The sequence below is a fragment of the Lotus japonicus genome, chromosome 2 (genome assembly GCF_012489685.1).
Source record: "Lotus japonicus ecotype B-129 chromosome 2, LjGifu_v1.2".
NCBI lineage: Eukaryota > Viridiplantae > Streptophyta > Magnoliopsida > Fabales > Fabaceae > Lotus > Lotus japonicus.
The window spans coordinates 49,170,612-49,193,359 of record NC_080042.1 but is presented as its reverse complement, the minus strand read 5'-3'; the positions used below and the strand labels follow the sequence as shown (position 1 = coordinate 49,193,359).

The window sequence follows — 22,748 nt, the reverse complement described above, 5'->3', positions numbered from 1 at the left end:
AGGTTGGTTTCAGGAGAGGCTGGGTGATTGCTGCTGTGAGCTTCAGAGGCACCTTGTGGAGAGCCAATGTTAAACATTTGAGCATTTGGTTCAGAGGTTCCAAGGTGAGGTTCTGAAGTTTCAACCAGAGGATGGGGTGATCTAACTGAGGATTGGTTAGACACAGATTGTTCTGGTTCAGGTTCTGGTTGAATAGGCTCTTGTTGGTCAGGGGCAGGGTGAGCTTGTTGAGCCAAAGGGTCTGCCTCATGTAAAGGATTGGCCAAGATAGGTTCATCTGGGTCAACTAGACGTTCAGGTCTAGGGCCAGGATATCTCCTAGGGCTTGGACAAGTGAGATAATATTCTTCTAAGGTAGACACCTTTTCTTTTCTAACTTCCATGAATTTTCGAAGGGATTCAAAGTTGTTGGAAGGAGAAGAATCAACAACATTTGTTGGGAAGGATACAGGTGTAAGGGCTGTGGAAGAGTCTGTATCCGTGGTTCTGGGAGCCAGACGTTCTGATGCTCTTGGGACAGAGTGATCAGAGGTTCTGGGTCCAGGTTCTGTTTGGTTAGGCTCTGGTTGCTCATGAATGATGGGTTCAGAAGTTAATGGGTTGTACGGGATGGTAATGGGAGAGGTTGGTTCATCTGGCCTAGAGGGTTGGTTCTGGAGCAAATTCCAGAGAGGTGCTTCAGTAGGAGAAGGTTGAAAAAATGAAGACCTTGGGGAATGTGGTGGAGAGGTGGTTTGTGCAGCTGGTTGGGACTCAGGAATAGGAGTGAGTGGATTTGAAGATTGTTTGAGCATGGCTGATATGGGGAGTGCATCAAATAAATTCAAATCATCATCAGAAGCAACTGCAGACTTACTTGATTGTGCTGATGATCTTGTCACTCTGGCAGGAGTTTCAATCCTTCTGATCACTTCAGCAGCTGGTTCCACCCGAGTAGGCTTCACCACAATTCTGACCTGCTTCTTCTTCTTCTTAGGAGAAGGAGGACCATCCTCATTATCACCATCATCACCGTCATCGGGCTTGCTGGTTTCATCATGTTTTCTCTTGGATTGACCAGCCTTCTTCTTTTTGGTCAGAAGGACATCCGATTCCTCAGAAGATTCTTCTAGGATCATCTTCCTCTGAACTTTCTTCTTGATAGGAGAAAGAAACTCTGGAGCTGGCGGCAGTCTGCTGAAGAATTCATCGAGATCAATTTCATAGCCTTGAGCCCTTAGGTCTTCAACATAGCACCTAATGGCTTCAGGATTGTCTGCCTGTGTCCACAGAGGGTAGTCATTCAGAGGCACCCTTCTACTTCTGATTTCAGAAGATGTGTCTTCATGGGCAGGAGCAATCTTCTTCTTGACTAGGCCCATTTTCTTTAGAGAATTCGCAGAGAAGACATCACTGACAATGGTGGTCAGATCCTCTGTGCATCCAGCATTTACCAGATCTTGAATGAGGCCACTCTCAATGAAGAGATCAGACAACAGTCTCCCAAAGGGAATATACTTGATTGCTGACTTGATGGAGGCAGTGGTCCGAGACTTCCGGATACACTCCTTCAAGTAGGAGAACAGGAAGTAGGGAAGGCAGATCTTCTTCTTGTCTTGGATGAAGAACAACATCGCCTTCTGGTTGAAGTTGATTGTAACACCCCGATTTCGATGGCGTCACTTTAGTAACCAAAAATAAACTTAATGCGGAAAAACGTGAATATTTTTTTTTTCGATAATAACTAAGACAAGACTGAATTAAATAAAACCCAAATGCGAAAAGTAATAAAGCTAATATACAATATATATATACAGCCCCCGCTGTAAGTAGCAACCTCGTCACGAGTAAACCTCCAGCGACGGGTAATAGAAGAGTAGCGTCCGTAGGCAATAGGTACAAACCGAATGAAAGGTAAGTGTCCGCAACACTATCCCTCAAAACTGAGAATAAGCTGACCCAATGGCCTGAAAATAAGACCTCCTAAGTCCAACCAACTCTCTGTGATTCCCGTAAGGCAACCACACAAAAAGCTATAGGTGGGAAACTACCATGTTCCCAAAGGAACAAATGATGTTTAGAGCTAGGACTCTACTCCTACACTAATCCCATCTCGAGGAGCTCACACTAACACTCAATCCTACATGCTAGCATGATCGTCGTCCGAATTCGAAATCCAGAACGACCTAGTCTACATACACCATCCGTCCTCCTCTCGCAACCGCGATACGCTCCAGTTCCTGCATCTCAACCCTAGTTCCTCCCGAAGGATGAACCATCATGAATCAGCCCGCCAAAGACATCTGACAAAGGGCGTTTGTCCGCCAAAGCACACACAGAAGACGCGAGGGTCAACTCCAAAGAATTATGTAAATAATACCACCAATAGATACAGATAAGGAAATAGCCACTTAGGCTTATAGCTAGGGATAACATCCTAGGGTTGCATATTTCTCAATGAACATAAACGACAGTAAATCACAGTTAACATGCCTCAAATAGAATTAACAAGTACCAAACACACTCATCAACTATGTCAGTATGCATGTTGCATGAAATGATATGCAGGTTAACCCAGTCAACCAATATGCAATCCGGAACAGATGGACATCAACGGATCAGCCCTTCACCAGCCACGGTGGTGCCATTTCGGCCCGCGTGCCTCTTACTCCAACAACAACGGTAGTCAGATCAGCCGTAACCCGTAGGTCTGCCATTTCGGTCTGCTACAAGAGATGTCTACAGACGCTCTATCACGGAAATCCGGGTCTTATGACCATTTTGGAATCCGACGAGGTCCAGAGTACGTCCTGTGTTAATAACCCATTAATGTTGCATGAATGCAGGATGATTAGTCAACCAACGTCTCCGATCTCACTCGACACGTCGCCACGTGTTCTAGGTAAATTAAAGTTTCTAAAAGCTTACCCTAAGGTAAAGTCGATTCTGCGACAAAAGACACACTTCACAACACACATCGCTGCTCCAACAGCACAAGAGTATCACATACTCGGGAACTAACGGTTCCCCGGACTTATCCCCAGGATAGCCCAACAACATCGCTGCTCCAACAGCTCAACAACAAACGCTGCTCCAACAGCACAACAACAAACGCTGCTCCAACAGCACAACAACAACAGACTCAACACTTGGATCTGACGACACTTCTCGTTTTCCAAAACTATGATTTTCATCCAAAGCCTCCTTTCGAGATTATTACCCTTACTTAAAGATTTAGAGGTTGTTTAATGTCTTATGAATTTTCTTTTCAAAATAATATCCTTTTTTAGTCTTATCGCAATTCCTATAAGTTCTCGGGATCTTCGAATCCCCAAATGACTCCAGAGAATGTCTCGATCCATAAACCCTATACAAGGACCGAACCTCGTTCGTCCTATCAAACTTTCTCAAAACTCTCAAAATAAAATCGGCATGACCTGCCCGCTATTCTCACCGTTCAGAATCTCAGATTCCAGTACAGAGCATATTTAAATCTTCACAATCAACAACATGTCATATATCAATAAATCGCATCATAAACACTTAGCACTTAGCATAAAGCATGCACCACACATCCTAGATTACCCACATAGCACATAGCATGTAAGACAATCTCAAAAACATTCAGTAGATGAACCATCTACATTGTCAGCCGAAGCCTCAGAAAACATTTTCCAATCACACACAATTCCAGTGCATAAACAGTAAACAATGTCGAAACATCGACCCTAAGCATTAACTAGAGATTCAGTGAGAAGCCCTCACCTGTAGATTCTCCAGGACGATCTCCTAACACTTGTTCACAATCAAAGGCTTGCTCCTCTGGGAATTCCTCAAAATCACCTTTAGAGCAAAACCACATAAATACTATCAGAATCTATCGAAAACTAAGCTATCGATACTTATTAAGGTTACTCGAAGTAATCTATACTCTAAGGTACGATAATCTAGCGCGAAAGACAAGTTTTCGGAAAAGGAAATTTTCCTCCTCCTCCCCCTATAGGCTCGGCCACTTTAGGTAATTAGGAGACTCGATTTTTCTTCGATCAAACTTGGTTCCTATACTATCATTAGCCGTAACTAAGGGTATTCTGAACTCGGAAAAATTATCGGATCAAAAACTGTCGTAGGGGTATTTTGGTCATGATTTTTAACTTTGAAATTTCAAAACTGAAATCCCAAAAACCAAATTTGACAGGGACGTTACTAACGACGTTTATAACAACTAATCCTACTAGCACTAAGCTAAGGCGATAGTTTTTAGCCTAAAGGTTGAAGCTTTACCTCAAAAACTCCAAAAATGGGTATTTTAGGCTAAATTTGATTCCGACGGAATTCCGGGGACATAACGGAAAATCTAATCCCGCAGAAGTGATCTTGGGCACATAAAGAAGAGGTTTAGAATCAGAAATGAAAGATTCAGGATAGTTTTGCAAAAACCCATAAACTATCAGCTCAGAAAAGTCTACAGAAAAGCTATGGAAAAAGCGATCAGAGGTAAGGATTAGCGACTATACCTCGAAACCTTGAAGCAGCAACTAACGGATCAACGATCAAGCAAGTAATGAAGAAAATTCTTCTTCCTTCTTCCTTGGTGAAGCTCGCGGCCTTGAGGAGAGAAAATGGAGGAGTTTTGTGTTTTTTCTCACTTGTTTGCTATATATAGAAGATGGAAATTCGCGGGAAAATGAAAGTTTCGCGAATCTGATTTTTCCGGGGTCATTCTCCGTGAATTAATAGATATGTTTTGGCAAAAGAATTCCAAAACTATAAAGAGGTCTCCTTGTATTTTTGGCAACTAATGCATAGTCGGTATAAAACTATTTTACCCGATAAGTTGCTTTTTGCATCGGATGTCGGAATAGAAAACTTCCTTCTGAAGAAAGATTGAAATCATCAAGAGAAATGGGTGTACGCGTGTAGAATCTTCATTTGATGTTCCGAATAGAAAAAGTCTTCATTGTCGGTTGATTCTAGGGTTTTGAAATACCAGGGTTTCGGTTTCGGCAAACTTCCGATGATTGGAATCGGACGTTCGTAGATCCTAGAGTTTCGCCTCGAAACGATTTTGATATATGGAAAAAGAGAAGTTCTAACATTTCTCTGAAGATTTTTGGACTAAAATCCTACAGTGTTCCAAGGGTGGCACATAGTGTTATTTCCTAAGATTCTTGTCCTAGGTTTTAAAGCGAATATTAGTCGTGCTATAACTTAAATCGACTTCGATACAATCCTCATACTTTCCCTGAACTTTCTCCTTCTTATATTTGTTTCATTTGGTAAACTCTAGTTCAGGTTTTCCTTCACGATACATCAACCCTAATCGTGAATAAGACTTTATTCACTTAGCATAAGCTTAAAAACTTGGGTCTTACATTACTACCCTCCAAAAAGAAAGTTTCGACCTCGAAACTTAAGGGTCAGTAAAAGCTCCGGATATTATTCCTTGATCTGTTTCCTCTAATACCCATATAGCACCGTGAAATCAATCTTCTACTTAGTCACCATTCCAATTAAATCTCGACTTGAGCCTTAATACCTAGCACATCACGAGACTCATTCCCTAGAAGATCAACTCATAACCATACCCCAAGGGACTTAACTAGTCATTTTATCATTCGATCCTTCAACCTTCCGAGATTTAACCGTTATCGTAACCGCTAACGCCACTAAATTCCTTATGCGTACATGAATCTCAGCTCACTAGGTCAACCTTAGCCCTAGGATCCTCATTCAACTTAGTAGAATTCATTGGTTATCTCTAGTATACCTCATCAGAATCCATAACAAGGTTCCATTCACTCTTAGACTCTATGAAACTTGCCCAAATATAACGACTTCAAGTATTCATCTTAATACTAGCACTTTCCTTTCTGTATCTCATTCACCATCTCGTCAATCAACTTCTTAATCCCTCAATCAAGTTCTGACAAACTTCGGGTCCTACACACCTTAGACAGAAATCCATAGATTTAAAACGTAAACCTTCACCAAGTTTGGTCCTCTAATGGCCCTTAACCCTTCAATACTTCTTAAGTGAATATCCATTTCTTAAAACTATAACTCCTTCGCTTACACAAACGACCTGATAAGTGTCGTCATGCTCTCACACTCATAACTTGATCCTGATATCCATAGTCATAACTTGTTATGCTAACATCCTTCAAATCTTATCACATGGTTCATTATGTCCGCAATCTCATAATCAACATCAATCGATTACCAACTTATAACCAACCTTAAAACTCTACACAACTCAGAATTTCTTTACTTCAAGATCTCTCTTATACTATACCTCAATGGTCTTAATCCGCAACTCATCTTCAGATCTCCAATCTCCTACTCGTACGTGATTCTCAACTCTCAAGGTAAATCTTAACCCTAAGATTCCAATCCAACTTAGTAAATCTCACTTAGTAATCTGAGCATATTTTCTTTGAAATCCATATCAACAACCTCAAGGATTCAACTTATGCTAAAACTTTCTTTTTCTAACTTAATCATTGATTCAACACTTAGTCACTCCAGCAAACTCCTGGCAATTCTCTAAGTCTTACACATTCAAGTTAAACTTCCTGGCTTAAAATCTAAACTTTTATCTAGTTTGCATCGGTAATGTCCTTTGACCCTTCAACACTTTTCAAGTGAAAATTCATCTCTTAAGACTATAATGTCTCCACAAATTAATCATGCACTTAGCAAAACTTATTCCTCGAACTCGACTACAACAATCTAGTTCAAAGTTAATTCTTCTCAATCTTGCTACTATCAATCTATCATCTATAACCTGATTAAATCCAACCTATTTGGTCTCTAACAATTTCACTCAGTGATCACATAACCTATGACTTCATAACTTCCGAGAAAATACCTAATATTTTTCCAACATTAAATCTCTTGACTTAGTCTACCTCTACTTGGAGTAATCACACGAACCAACCAATTAATGTCTATACGACAATCATCAACTTCCAAAGGTTCAAATCTTAATCTTGTACAATCAAGTGCTTAATACAAACTTTCCTCCCAAATTCAACTAATCTTCGATCAAATCAAGTTAATCTTACCAATCCTCCTATCAAAGTCCATAGCCAGCTGTGATTCCGAATATCACCCCCTCAATATTAAGTTGATCAGGCCTAATACATCGAAGGTGGAAATCTAGAAAAACCTACTGGAACAGTCAATGAGTTCCTATCATCCAATAATCACAAATACCCTGACATCACATCCTCAATGATTCCGCTACGGAACTGCACGCCCTCAACATCATACGTATACTATCCATAAGAAATCTCTATGAGATTCATTCTTCAGCTTCTAGCTTCCTTTTAAACGCATCGGTAGAAGGCTACTTTCTAGGCTTAGCGTGTCATTCTAAACCTCGTATAACTTCTATAGTTTAAATACTAGCAACGGTCCAAAACAGTCTTAATAGGCGTAATAACTATAAGGTCAAAGCTCAAACAATATAAGTAAGATAGGTGCGTTGCATGCGCTACGAGAGTAATGGAATATATTATACTGAAATGAGAAAGAATGGTTAGGAGGTTACCATCGTTCTTGCGCCCTTCTGTGACAAACCCCTCAGCTCTCTCACCGTCTATGGTGTAAATTCTTGCTTTAGCCGCAGAACGCTTACCACGAGCAGTGTTGACAGTTGGTTCAGCCTTGGGTGCTCTGCACCGACCGGCAGTATGCCCCATTTTGTTACAATTATAGCATTTGGGCCTCGTGTCGGAACAAGCATTAGCATAGTGCCCCGGCTTCCCACATCTGAAATATGACACTTGTTTCCTTGCCCCTCTAGCTATGGCAGGAAACTTGCCCTTCATCTTGTTGTCAGACGATCCCGCGTGAAACGTCCTACAGTTCACGGCCAAATGTCCACGTTGTTTGCACCTGCAGCATTTTGGTCCCGTCATTGAGCACTGAAAGGCGTAGTGTCCCAGCTTTCCACAACGGAAACATGACACAGCCTCCTGTCCAATAGTCGCGGTGGTTGACTTGCATGATCCTGGAATAGGGTCTCTCCCCTCAGGATGCTGGTATGGCTTCCACGATCGGTACTCCTGAGAACCTGATCTCACTGGTCCCCCAGTTCCAACTCGGTCCAACCCATTATGATGGTACTTGGACACCTCGTTTAGCAGTTGAGGTTGCCTACGTGCAGCCTCCTCCGCGTGTCTGTAAGCGTCCTCAGTAGCCTGGTTCATCATTGCTTCAATCATTGTAGCTATCGCCTTTGCCATTCGATCAGGGCTTACCATCCTATGCTTAGTCAAACAAACAGTTAGTACTCATCACAAGATAGTCTCTGGCATAACTATACAATATGAGTAAGCAATAACTTCAATCAATTTCAAGCGAAAAATCGCTTGCAGACAATCAATTTTCACTCTTTGCAGAGTCACACAACCTAGCACAGAAGACCTATTCCCCAACAACTCCCGAAAGACTCGACCGTGCTCTGATACCACAATGTAACACCCCGATTTCGGTGGCGTCACTTTAGTAACCAAAAATAAACTTAATGCGGAAAAACGTGAATATTTTTTTTTCGATAATAACTAAGACAAGACTGAATTAAATAAAACCCAAATGCGAAAAGTAATAAAGCTAATATACAATATATATATACAGCCCCCGCTGTAAGTAGCAACCTCGTCACGAGTAAACCTCCAGCGACGGGTAATAGAAGAGTAGCGTCCGTAGGCAATAGGTACAAACCGAATGAAAGGTAAGTGTCCGCAACACTATCCCTCAAAACTGAGAATAAGCTGACCCAATGGCCTGAAAATAAGACCTCCTAAGTCCAACCAACTCTCTGTGATTCCCGTAAGGCAACCACACAAAAAGCTATAGGTGGGAAACTACCATGTTCCCAAAGGAACAAATGATGTTTAGAGCTAGGACTCTACTCCTACACTAATCCCATCTCGAGGAGCTCACACTAACACTCAATCCTACATGCTAGCATGATCGTCATCCGAATTCGAAATCCAGAACGACCTAGTCTACATACACCATCCGTCCTCCTCTCGCAACCGCGATACGCTCCAGTTCCTGCATCTCAACCCTAGTTCCTCCCGAAGGATGAACCATCATGAATCAGCCCGCCAAAGACATCTGACAAAGGGCGTTTGTCCGCCAAAGCACACACAGAAGACGCGAGGGTCAACTCCAAAGAATTATGTAAATAATACCACCAATAGATACAGATAAGGAAATAGCCACTTAGGCTTATAGCTAGGGATAACATCCTAGGGTTGCATATTTCTCAATGAACATAAACGACAGTAAATCACAGTTAACATGCCTCAAATAGAATTAACAAGTACCAAACACACTCATCAACTATGTCAGTATGCATGTTGCATGAAATGATATGCAGGTTAACCCAGTCAACCAATATGCAATCCGGAACGGATGGACATCAACGGATCAGCCCTTCACCAGCCACGGTGGTGCCATTTCGGCCCGCGTGCCTCTTACTCCAACAACAACGGTAGTCAGATCAGCCGTAACCCGTAGGTCTTCCATTTCGGTCTGCTACAAGAGACGTCTACAGACGCTCTATCACGGAAATCCGGGTCTTATGACCATTTTGGAATCCGACGAGGTCCAGAGTACGTCCTGTGTTAATAACCCATTAATGTTGCATGAATGCAGGATGATTAGTCAACCAACGTCTCCGATCTCACTCGACACGTCGCCACGTGTTCTAGGTAAATTAAAGTTTCTAAAAGCTTACCCTAAGGTAAAGTCGATTCTGCGACAAAAGACACACTTCACAACACACATCGCTGCTCCAACAGCACAAGAGTATCACATACTCGGGAACTAACGGTTCCCCGGACTTATCCCCAGGATAGCCCAACAACATCGCTGCTCCAACAGCTCGACAACAAACGCTGCTCCAACAGCACAACAACAAACGCTGCTCCAACAGCACAACAACAACAGACTCAACACTTGGATCCGACGACACTTCTCGTTTTCCAAAACTATGATTTTCATCCAAAGCCTCCTTTCGAGATTATTACCCTTACTTAAAGATTTAGAGGTTGTTTAATGTCTTATGAATTTTCTTTTCAAAATAATATCCTTTTTTAGTCTTATCGCAATTCCTATAAGTTCTCGGGATCTTCGAATCCCCAAATGACTCCAGAGAATGTCTCGATCCATAAACCCTATACAAGGCCCGAACCTCGTTCGTCCTATCAAACTTTCTCAAAACTCTCAAAATAAAATCGGCATGACCTGCCCGCTATTCTCACCGTTCAGAATCTCAGATTCCAGTACAGAGCATATTTAAATCATCACAATCAACAACATGTCATATATCAATAAATCGCATCATAAACTCTTAGCACTTAGCATATAAAGCATGCACCACACATCCTAGATTACCCACATAGCACATAGCATGTAAGACAATCTCAAAAACATTCAGTAGATGAACCATCTACATTGTCAGCCGAAGCCTCAGAAAACATTTTCCAATCACACACAATTCCAGTGCATAAACAGTAAACAATGTCGAAACATCGACCCTAAGCATTAACTAGAGATTCAGTGAGAAGCCCTCACCTGTAGATTCTCCAGGACGATCTCCTAACACTTGTTCACAATCAAAGGCTTGCTCCTCTAGGAATTCCTCAAAATCACCTTTAGAGCAAAACCACATAAATACTATCAGAATCTATCGAAAACTAAGCTATCGATACTTATTAAGGTTACTCGAAGTAATCTATACTCTAAGGTACGATAATCTAGCGCGAAAGACAAGTTTTCGGAAAAGGAAATTTTCCTCCTCCTCCACCTATAGGCTCGGCCACTTTAGGTAATTAGGAGACTCGATTTTTCTTCGATCAAACTTGGTTCCTATACTATCATTAGCCGTAACTAAGGGTATTCTGAACTCGGAAAAATTATCGGATCAAAAACTGTCGTAGGGGTATTTTGGTCATGATTTTTAACTTTGAAATTTCAAAACTGAAATCCCAAAAACCAAATTTGACAGGGACGTTACTAACGACGTTTATAACAACTAATCCTACTAGCACTAAGCTAAGGCGATAGTTTTTAGCCTAAAGGTTGAAGCTTTACCTCAAAAACTCCAAAAATGGGTATTTTAGGCTAAATTTGATTCCGACGGAATTCCGGCGACATAACGGAAAATCTAATCCCGCAGAAGTGATCTTGGGCACATAAAGAAGAGGTTTAGAATCAGAAATGAAAGATTCAGGATAGTTTTGCAAAAACCCATAAACTATCAGCTCAGAAAAGTCTACAGAAAAGCTATGGAAAAAGCGATCAGAGGTAAGGATTAGCGACTATACCTCGAAACCTTGAAGCAGCAACTAACGGATCAACGATCAAGCAAGTAATGAAGAAAATTCTTCTTCCTTCTTCCTTGGTGAAGCTCGCGGCCTTGAGGAGAGAAAATGGAGGAGTTTTGTGTTTTTTTCTCACTTGTTTGCTATATATAGAAGATGGAAATTCGCGGGAAAATGAAAGTTTCGCGAATCTGATTTTTCCGGCGTCATTCTCCGTGAATTAATAGATATGTTTTGGCAAAAGAATTCCAAAACTATAAAGAGGTCTCCTTGTATTTTTGGCAACTAATGCATAGTCGGTATAAAACTATTTTACCCGATAAGTTGCTTTTTGCATCGGATGTCGGAATAGAAAACTTCCTTCTGAAGAAAGATTGAAATCATCAAGAGAAATGGGTGTACGCGTGTAGAATCTTCATTTGATGTTCCGAATAGAAAAAGTCTTCATTGTCGGTTGATTCTAGGGTTTTGAAATACCAGGGTTTCGGTTTCGGCAAACTTCCGATGATTGGAATCGGACGTTCGTAGATCCTAGAGTTTCGCCTCGAAACGATTTTGATATATGGAAAAAGAGAAGTTCTAACATTTCTCTGAAGATTTTTGGACTAAAATCCTACAGTGTTCCAAGGGTGGAACATAGTGTTATTTCCTAAGATTCTTGTCCTAGGTTTTAAAGCGAATATTAGTCGTGCTATAACTTAAATCGACTTCGATACAATCCTCAGACTTTCCCTGAACTTTCTCCTTCATATATTTGTTTCATTTGGTAAACTCTAGTTCAGGTTTCCCTTCACGATACATCAACCCTAATCGTGAATAAGACTTTATTCACTTAGCATAAGCTTAAAAACTTGGGTCTTACATTGATGTAGTCTGGGGAACTGCCCTTTGGTCTCTGGTTTATGCAGTGGAGCAAAATCTTGTGCCAGATCCTGAGCTTGGGATGAAGGTCCATCACTTTGTAATTAGTCTTGCCCGGTTTGTAATTGGTGTACAGGGCCTTGTTGGTCTCATCCTTCGTCTTGGGTTTCAGCTTCGATTCAGTGAATTGGAAACGATACCCAAGAGCAGTTTCTGCACCCAGTAGGTTCACGAAAGACTTCTCTGTAATGATGATCTTTCTTCCAAGAATGTGAGATACCACCTGAGTATTATCGCAGTCGGCGTGCTTCCAGAATTCCTTGATCAGTTTGTCATACACCGGTCCTCGAAGCCTGTTGAAGTAATTTCCCCATCCTTGAACTTGGACTTCAGGACGAAGATCATACCCATTTGTAGCAAGGTTGTCGAGGTCGAATCTCCATTCTGCCAGTACTTGAAGTTCCTCAGGAGCATATACGCAGTGAACGGCACAGCCCCGTTCTGCAATCGGAATAATCTGCTCTTGAGCTTGACCTTGATCTTGAGTCGGATTCTCAGGACCCCTTTGACCTGTTGCTAGACCAACTACCATATGAGGGAACTGGGTTGCATCTGCAGTAGCTCTTCTGGTTTGACTCACCATTTTTGGAGCGGTTGAAGGTTTAGGTAGAAGATGAAGGTTGAAAGATGAAGAGAGATCGAGAGAGAAATCGCGGATAAGCGGTTTTGAAATAGCAAGAGAGAGAGAGAGTAAAAACCGAAAGTGAAGGAGATCGTGTGTGTATAGTGGGTTTTGACAAATAACCGTTGTTGATTCAAAAAGCAATTTAAAATCAACGGTTGAAAATTAAAGATAGATAGTAACAGTAAATACACATATCACACACAGGAGAGAAGCACATCTACACGCAACATGACAGACTGTCACACGGGCACAAGGAACTATGCATCAGAAATACTGACACACGTGTTGCTGTCTCAGCTTCAGAGTCAGTACCAATGGGTACACACACTCTGATTGAGTTACCTTCTGGACTAGACATCTTCTGATCAAGAAGTATCATAGTCAGAGGTTCTGATCCATCTTTACTCTGGACAAAAGTCCATGTTCAGATTTTTCAGAATAAAATTAAATCTATCCTCTGCTAAGGGCTTTGTAAAGATATCTGCCCATTGATGGTCAGTATCAACAAACTTCAGAAGAAGTACGCCCTTCTGTACATAATCTCTAATAAAGTGATACTTTACCTCAATGTGCTTTGCCCTTGAATGCAAGATAGGATTCTTACTCAATGAGATTGCAGCAGTGTTATCACAATAGATTGGGATATTGCTCTCAAGGATCTGATAATCCTCCAGCTGATGTTTCATCCAGAGCATCTGAGTGCTGCATATTGCTGCTGAGATATATTCTGCCTCTGCAGTTGATAGTGCAATGGTTGATTGCTTCTTGCTTGCCCATGAGACTAGATTGCTTCCCAGAAATTGACAATTTCCAGAAGTACTTTTTCTCTCTGTTCTATCTCCAGCATAATCAGCATCACAATAACCTGAAAGCTTATACTCTGATGTTTTCTTATACATCAAGCCAAGGTTAGTGGTGCCTTTCAGATACCTTAGGATCCTCTTAACAGCAGTTAAGTGGGTTTCCCTTGGATCTGATTGGAAACGAGCACATAAATGAACACTAAATAGTATGTCTGGCCTAGATGCAGTTAAGTATAGAAGTGAACCTATCATGCCACGATAGAGCTTCTGACATACTTTACCACTTTTATCTTCTTTCTCCAGAATGCATGTAGGATGCATTGGAGTCTTGGCCACTGTTGATTCCAGCATATTGAACTTCTTCAGAAGTTCTTTAGTGTACTTGCTCTGATGGATATATGTTCCTTCTGGTGTTTGATCAACTTGTATTCCCAGAAAGTACTTTAATTCTCCCATCATACTCATCTCAAATTCAGCCTGCATCATCTCAGAAAATTCTTTGCATAGAGATTGATTAGCAGAACCAAATATAATATCATCAACATAAATTTGCACAATTAAGATATCATCTTTATAAGTCTTGCAAAAAAGAGTTGTATCTACTTTACCCCTTACAAACTCATTCTCCAGAAGGAATGAACTGAGTCTCTCATACCATGCTGTAGGAGCTTGCTTCAGACCATAGAGTGACTTCTTCAATTTGAACACATGGTCTGGCTTCTTCTCATCTTCAAAACCTGGGGGTTGATGAACATAGACTTCCTCTGAAATATAACCATTTAAGAAGGCACTCTTCACGTCCATCTGATGTAGAACTATGTTGTGATTCACTGAAAAAGAGATCAACAGTCTGATTGCCTCCAGTCTTGCTACTGGAGCAAATGTTTCAGTGTAGTCTATTCCTTCCTGCTGGTTGTAGCCTTGAGCAACTAGCCTTGCCTTGTTTCTGACTACATCTCCTTTCTCATTCAGCTTGTTCCAATTACATGGACACTCTCAGGCTTCTTCACTAAGCTCCAAACATCGTTCTTGGAGAATTGATTCAATTCTTCTTCCATAGCCAGAATCCAATCCTTGTCCTGAAGAGCTTCATCTATGGACTTGGGTTCAATTAAGGACACCAATCCTTTCAGACTGAGCAAGGTCTCTTCAGAGGGTCTGAAGGCTGATTTGGTTCTGACTGGTTCGTCTTTGTTGCCCAGAATCAATTCCTTAGGGTGAGCTGCAGTGATTTTGCTCTTCTTCAGAGTTTGTGAATCAGAGGGACCAGCTTCTTCTTCTGGTTCATCTTCCTCTGGCTCAGCTTCCTCTGGAGCTTTGCCTTTGTCAGAAACATTAATGCTTAAATCTGCAAACTTCTCAACTAGCTTTGACTGGTCAGAGTCAAGCTTATCGTCAAATCTAACATGAATAGATTCTTCAATAGTCTTAGCATCAGTATTATATAATCTAAAACCTTTAGATCTCTCAGAATAACCAAGTAATAGACACTTAGAAGACTTAGCATCAAATTTATGCAATCTATCCTTAGTATTGAGAACATAACAAACACAGCCAAAAGGATGAAAATAAGAAATGTTGGGTTTTATGTTCTTCCACAATTCATAGGGAGTCTTATTCAGAATTGGTCTCACAGAGATTCTGTTCTGAATGTAACATGCTGTATTTACTGCCTCTGCCCAAAAGTGCTTAGCCATGCCAATTTCTTGGAGCATGGTTCTAGCCATCTCCTGAAGAGTTCTGTTCTTCCTCTCAACAACACCATTTTGTTGAGGAGTTCTGGGACAAGAGAAATCATGTGCAATTCCATAGGAATCAAACAGACTCTCAAACTTGTCATTCTCAAACTCTCCACCATGGTCACTTCTGACACGCACAATCCTACAAGCCTTCTCGTTTTGCACTTGGGCAATGAAGGTAGAGAACACAGCATGAGACTCATCCTTGCGGGTTAGAAACTTTACCCATGTCCAGCGGCTATAGTCATCAACGATAACCATCCCATATCTCTTGCCACCTATAGACTCAGTTTTCACTGGTCCAAAAAGGTCGATATGCAGAAGTTCCAACGGCCTTGAGGTTCAGACAACATTCTTTGCCTTGAAAGGGACTTTTGTGAATTTGCCTTTCTGACATGCTTCACAAAGAGCGTCTGAAGCAAACTTCAGATTGGGTAAGCCCCTGACAAGGTTTAGCTTGCTCAGCTGAGAAATCTTTCTCATACTGGCATGCCCTAACCGTCTATGCCATACCCACTGCTCTTCATTAACAGACAGAAGGCACTTCACATTCTGAGCCTCCAACTCAGATAATCTGATCTTATAAATGTTGTTCTTCCTCTTGCTGTTAAACAGAACAGAGCCATCGATTTGACTTACAGCCCGGCAGGACTTTTGATTGAATATAACATCATAACCCTTGTCAGTTAATTGACTTATAGACAATAAGTTATGTGTTAAGCCGTCTACCAATAACACATTATCAATGCATGGACTATTATCTACACAAATAGTACCAGCACCAACAATTTTACCCTTTTCATTTCCTCCAAAGCCAACTTCGCCTCCAGGCTTAAGTTTCAGCTCTCGGAACATACGCATTTCTCCCGTCATGTGACGCGAGCATCCACTGTCCAGATACCATGATTGGTGTTTCAGTGGAGCTATCAAGGATATCTGCAACATAGATAATCTTGTCCTTAGGTACCCACTTTCTGGGTCCTCTCTTGTTAGTTACCCCAGAGGTTCTGATCACCTTGGGTGTCTCAACATGATATTTTAAAGGAATATTTGCATGATATTTAGACATAGAGAAGGATCCCTTTTTAAGAGGGTTTTTAGCAACTTTAGCAGGTAAAGGATCAGGCAATATGGTACCAGAGGGAACAAAGCATTCATACAAGGATTTAGCTTTAGACACAGAGGGCTCATTTCTAATTGGTTTAGAATAGCCAATGCCATGCATTCCATTTCTGCTTACGCCATAGATCATTGAAGCCATTAAGCTTCTATCCACGCTTTTAGCTAGGAATCTTTGAAAAGACTTTTCATACTTAGACTCATTTCTACAATCAGAGGCATCACAGGCAACAATTTCTTCTAACTTAGCAATCTGGTTCTTAAGCACAGAGTTAGAATTGATCAAAGCATGATTATCATTTTTCAAATCAGAAATAATTTTCTCATGTTCAGAAGGAGTCTTGGAAACAGCAGATAAGTCCTTTTTCAGCTTCTTATGCTTAGACAATAAGGAGTTATACTTATCCATGATATCAGACAATGCATGTTTCAGTTCAGAGGTAGAGAAAGAAGCGAATACCTCATTTTCATCGTCTGAGTTAGGATCTCCTTCTGATTCTGAGTCAGAGTCAACAGCTCCCTTTGACTCTGCTTCCTTGTCTTTGACAATAGCCATGAGTCCTTGGACTTCACCATCAGAGTCAACATCCTCTGACTCTGATTCATCAAATGTCACCATCAGACTCTTCTTTGTCTTGAAGTGCTTCTTTGGCTTCTCGTCCTTCTTCAACTTTGGACAGTCACTTTTGTAGTGCCCTGATTCTTTGCACTCAAAGCATGTGACTTCCTTAAGTGAGGACTTCTTCTGACCTGAGGATTCAGACTTTCCTTTTGCCTTTCCAGAGCCTTTGTATTTGCTCTGCCTGTGCTTCCCGATGCGATTGAGTCTCTTGGAGATCAGAGTCAGCTCATCTTCATCAGAATCTTCTGATGCTTCTTCAGATTCCTCTTCTTCAGCTTGAAGAGCTTTTGACTTCTCAGCCTTAGCCTTTTCAGATTTAGATTTCAAGGCTATGGACTTTTTTCTCAGATCTTGCATCTCTGAGCGCTTCAGCTCATGGCATTTCAAAATGCTGATGAGTTCTTCTAAACTCATATTCTCAACATCTCTCGTGAGCTCTATTGAAGTCACTAAAGGCATCCAACTTTCAGGAAGACACCTGATGACCCTTATGACATGATCTTTTGTTGTGTAGCTCTTGTTGAGAGGTCGTATGCCAGCTACAAGCAACTGAAATCTGGAGAACATTTCTTCAATGGACTCATTTGGCTCCATGATGAAGGATTCATACTTTTGGATCAAAGACAATGCATTTGATTCTTTGACTTTCTTGTTTCCTTCATGAGACATCTTCAGAGATTCGAAAATGCCTTTCGCAAACTCACGATCTGTAATCTTCTGGTACTCTTCATAGGAAATAGCACTTAGAAGAATTGCTCTTGCTTTGTGATGTTGTGAGTACAGCTTCTTTTGATCTGCAGTCATCTCTGACCTTGGGATCTTCTTGCCATCTGAATCAACTGGACGCTCGTAGCCATCCACAATAATATCCTAGAGATCTGCATCGAAACCCAGAAAGAAACTTTCCAGTCTATCTTTCCAATATTCGAACCTTTGACCGTCGAACATAGGAGGTTTTGCATTGTAACCATCTCTTTGAGTTTCACTGGTGGTGGCAGCCATTGTTTTTCACACCGGCCCGGATCACTGAACACTGTTAGGTGTGGTAATCAGAACTTGCGCTCTGATACCAATTGAAGGTATGAAAAACGGTAGAAAGGGGGGGTTTGAATAACGTTTTCAAGATAAAGCTTCCACCTTAAAGATTTTGACAAATCTTTCGAGAACTTAAATGCTAAAGATAAGAGATAGAAAAGCACACAAGGATTTTATCCTGGTTCACTTGATAAATCACTCAAGCTACTCCAGTCCACCCGTTAAGGTGATTTCTTCCTTCTTAGATTGAAGGCAATCCACTAATCAGGTAAGAGTTACAACTGCACTTGAAACCTACAAGTGACTAACAATTACACTGACTTAGCTCACACTAAGATTCACTCTCTTAGTCTTCTCTAGGATCCGATCAACCTTGATCTCCTAAAGGAACTAAACAAACTGTTTATCAAAGAAATGTTTACAAGAGATTTGCTTCTAAAAAGCTAATAGTAAACTCAATGAATTTCAGATGAAAGAAAGCTTAGAAGAATTTGAATTTGTCTTGCGCGTATGTGAATGCTTCTCACCGCTTCTTTCAGTCTTCAGCCTCTTTATATACTCCAAGGATTAGGGTTGAGCGTTGCATGGGAAATGCTACCGTTGGAGGGCAGTTCTGGAAAATCCAGCTTCTGCTATGTCTGAGACTGTTAGGTAGGTCGTCAGGAATGTACAGTTGCTTTTTTACTTGGACAGCGACTTGACCTTTAAACCTAGGAGACTTCTGATCAGGAGAAAGCTTCATGTTGGAACTTGTGAAGCCGGTTGATCAGAGTCAGAGGGAAAGCTCAGATCCTCTGACCATTGTTTCTTCTGATTCTGAACTCAGAGGGAAGTACATGGTCTTCAGAGTATCTTGCTTCTGGACATCAGAATTTCACTAATCAGCTTCTGGATCTTCAGAGTCTTCTACACCATCAGAATATCTGAGCCTTCAGTGTTTCTTGGTTATCAGACTTTCTAGATCTTCAGAACTTCTAGTGACTGAGTCCACATCAGAGTTTGTATAACTTCAGAACTTCTGAAGCTTTTCCACTGTTCATACTGAACATGGTGAATGCGAAAGCGTTTCTTGGGTCGCTCTTTATACACAGTGCTTCTGATTTGTGTGAGATTGAGTTGAGGTCAGAGCCTGTAAATAGCACACTCAGAAAAACACGTTAGAGTACCACAATTGTTCATATCAAAAGGTTAACTTGTAATCATCAAAACATAGAGTTGTACTACTAGATCAAAACTTGATCTTACAGACATCACCTTTGATGTTGGTGTATGTGCAATATATCAAGCAGCTCCTAAGGCTAGTCATCTGCTACAAGTCAAGAGAATTATCAAGCACATCAATGGCACAAGTGCTATGGGATTCTTTACTCTCATGATACAAATTCCTCTTTAGTTGGATACTGTGATGCAGATTGGGTAGGTAGTGCAGATGATAGAAAGAGCACATCTGGTGGATGTTTCTTCTTAGGAAATAATCTGATTTCATGGTTTAGCAAGAAGCAGAATTGTGTCTCATTGTCTACAGCTGAAGCAGAGTATATTGCAGCAGGAAGTAGTTGTACTCAACTTATGTGGATGAAGCAAATGTTGAAGGAGTATGATGTTGAACAGGATGTCATGACATTGTACTGCGACAATCCTAGTGCAATAAATATTTCCAAGAATCTCATACAACATAGCAGAACCAAGCATATTGATTGTAAGGCCCTAAGTTCAATTTGGAACAATTTTATGGAAGTTTGAATAAAATTGAAGTTTTTGGCTATGTTTGATAACTGGCAGATTAGAACTGTCAAATTGTGTGAATTTTTAGAGGGTCTTAACGACTTCATTTGGGAAAACGTCCTTCATGAGAGTTGTAGCCCTTCAAGTCTAGAAAATTCTCCAAGTGGTTTCGTGTCGATTCGATATCTGTAGCTCCAGATATCCCCGTTTTAGTGAACGTAGTTCCGGCTGTACAGTGCCAGCGGGATTATTACATTGTTTTTCTTCTAAGTCCGAATTTAATTATGAATTTACCTTTGAGGGCTTAGGTTTTAGTAAGTTTCAGGTCTGATTAGGTAATTAGACTGGTGGGTTAAGGTTGGACTTGGGTCGGGCTTGTGGAAAACAAAACCCTAGCCCACTTGTGGGTTGCATGGGATTTTAGCCAAGGGGGGAAACCCTATTCTTCCACAATCAGAAAACAGAGATACACTACAGCACCTTCACGTGAAAAACAAAGAGAGAACGTGTGAGAGAAGAGAAGGGAGCCGCCGCCCAAGCCACCACCATTGTCGCCGGTCACGCGCGCGAGCAAGGGAGAGAGCGCGAATAGAGAGGGTTTCGCGAAGGAGAAGGAAGGTGAAGGAGACTTGGACAGCAAGAGATTGTTCTTCCAAACTTCATTCTCTTCTTCTTTTCAGACCAAAAACCCAAGGTAAGGGCTGGTCCTAGGATTGGGTAGATTGCCTAGGGTATTTGCCATGTTTTACTATGAGAAAAGTCATGAACATGATTGCTTTTGCAAGAGTTTTGTGTTCATGATGCTTGCTGTTTTTTTTGCCTTGAGATCTTGATTTTTGCTTCTGATTTGAGATGAAATGTTGATGCCATGATTCTCCATTAATCATCACTACAACTACCGTTTCTTCTATGACTTTGCTTGATTAAAATGATTGAAGATTTATATGCTTAGATCTGCCTTTTGTGCTAGAATTGATGGTTATCTTGGTTCTGGAAATTTAAGCATGATATATGATATATGATATGTGGTTCTTGCTGCTGGAATATGGTTTAAAACTCTGGGACTTGAATGGTTGAAAAATTAATTTGAAGGCAAAAGTATCTCTGCCAGTTTCCTGTACTGGACAGCGAGTTTTGGAGCTTAATTACACCTAATTCGGGGTCTCAAATGAAAAAGGGATAAACTGGAAAATTGTAGATTTTCGAATTTGCTTTCTATGCATATAAAGAACATAATTTTTGGTCTAGTAATGAGGTCTGGAGGTCGATCTTAGTGACTGTTGCACCTGCTGTTCTTCCTGTACCGGACAGCAAGCTTTAAGGCCAAATATCACCTAATTCTGGATCTCAAATGGAAAAGTGATAAACTATAAAAGTGTAGAGTTTCGAATTATCTTTCCAGTCATGTATCATGTGAATTTTGTGGCTAAGTATTGCGGTCTGTAGACCAGTTTTAGTACACGCTGCACCTGTTGTCCAAAAACACTAAATTTGAGAAATTGTTGGAAATGTTAGTAACATGTGATTAGGGACCTTTGTGAGATTTTTATATGATGATATCTGTAAACTGAGCCTCTGGAATTTGTAAATAATTTGTGAATTTGGGAGGCCCTGATTATTTCTATGCTTTGCATGAAGTTTAGTTGTGACTTGTTTAGGAGGTCGCTCACCCAGCTGTAATTCCTCCTAGTGTGACTGTTATTTCTTGACGTTGTAATCTGATACGATATTAACTCATAAGACTCTAGGATTGACATTAGAGCCTTAAACACCAAGAGAATGAATTTATAACTCGCTTGCAAGTAAATGTGAATAATTTGGACATAGGTCTGGTTAGGACTATGGACCATGAGAACAATGGTTCCGTTAGAGACAAAACGGATAACTTGCACGCGAGGGTGAATGCGGTTTGAACCGTGATGTTATGACTTGTGGGTGTCTGACCCATGGTGTGCTGTGGTCGTTCCAAGGAACGCCATGATGTTGTGAGCTTTGCTCATGGTGTTGTTCGTCTGCTGGACGAATGGTGTTGGATCCAAGGTGAAAGGTGGTTGTGTGAAGTGAGATTCCGTTAGTAACTGACTCTTTCCCATAAAAGACATATAATGTACTTATATTATATATGTTGTTGTTGATTTTGTCATTATCATTCTTTTTGTTGGACCTGACCCTGCTTGTTTGCTATGTGTTTATTTGGGGGGGGGGGTAGATGGTCGTGAAGATAATGGCGATGACTCATTCTTGGGAGTTGATGCTACGTGACGTGCCAATACCGGAGGACGACTACACTTCTGAGGAAGAGGAAGAGGCTAAGGAATAGGGTTTTGGTTGAGAGTCTTTTGTTTTCTGTTGGGGTTGAGAGTTTCCGAAGTGTTGGTATCGAACAATATTATTGCTTAAATTCGAATGAACAAGTTTTGATGTAATCTTTATTTTCATTCAGGCCTTTGATTCGTACTCTTTACAGTTGGTTATTTAAAAGGTTTTACGATGTTGGTTACTTCCGCGTGTTTTTGGAAAGGTTATGTTTCAAGAGTTTTCGTAAAATGAGAGGTTTGTCATTAATTGAAGATTAATAAGTGAATCGACGAAAACTCTTTACGAAAATGGGTTAATTAGTTACTGAGTAACACTCGAGAAATCGGGGCGTTACATTGTGGTATCAGAGCTCCGGTTGAGAAACCAGAGCACTAAGGGTTTTGGGCTTACGAGTTTCCGAACTCGTTGATGTTTTTGTTTTTGATAAAGATGTTTTCAAAGCTTCGCGGTGAGATTGGGTAGACTTGTGTGCTAAGATGTTTGCTTGACTGTGAGATTGTCTGAAATTAGTATCATTGC

At 40.9% G+C, this 22,748-nt stretch overlaps 1 long non-coding RNA gene across 1 annotated transcript; it reads left to right on the top strand.

The window, feature by feature from the left end:
• The first annotated feature begins 20,202 nt into the window (after positions 1-20,202).
• Positions 20,203-22,410, top strand: LOC130735437 (uncharacterized). Its single transcript, XR_009018451.1, has 2 exons — positions 20,203-20,604; positions 22,120-22,410. It is a non-coding gene; the product is annotated as an uncharacterized LOC130735437 (long non-coding RNA).
• Positions 22,411-22,748: the final 338 nt, after the last annotated feature.